General features: G+C 76.1%; 1 protein-coding gene across 2 annotated transcripts in view; it reads right to left on the bottom strand.

Annotated features, from left to right (window-relative positions):
- The window catches only part of CUNH14orf37 (chromosome unknown C14orf37 homolog), a 161,427-nt gene extending 161,211 nt beyond the window's left edge, over positions 1 to 216 (bottom strand). For both annotated transcript variants that reach the window (XM_019518411.1, XM_019518412.1), the window contains exon 1: positions 166 to 216. The gene's annotated coding sequence lies outside the window, so the exon portion shown is untranslated. The remainder of the gene's footprint in view (positions 1 to 165) is intronic.
- Between the last annotated feature and the right edge of the window lie 6 nt (positions 217 to 222).

Raw genomic sequence — 222 nt, 5'->3', positions numbered from 1 at the left:
CACGAGCCGCGGGGCTAAGCCCCGCGCCCAAGGTCACCCGGCGAGTCAGTGGCAGAGCGCCCCCCCCCGCCCCCGACCGCCGCGGCGCCGCCCGCAGGGGCGATGCTGCCGCGGAGCCCGAACAAAAGGCGGCGGCGGCGGCGGCATCCCTCGGCCGCGCCTCACCTGCGCTTCAGCCCGGCAGCATCTGCATCTGCATCTGCATCCGCATCCGCACGACCA

Source organism: Gavialis gangeticus, unplaced genomic scaffold (genome assembly GCF_001723915.1).
Source record: "Gavialis gangeticus isolate Ggan-Ray unplaced genomic scaffold, GavGan_comp1, whole genome shotgun sequence".
NCBI classification, from domain to species: Eukaryota; Metazoa; Chordata; order Crocodylia; family Gavialidae; genus Gavialis; species Gavialis gangeticus.
This window is presented reverse-complemented; position numbering and strand designations above follow the sequence as displayed.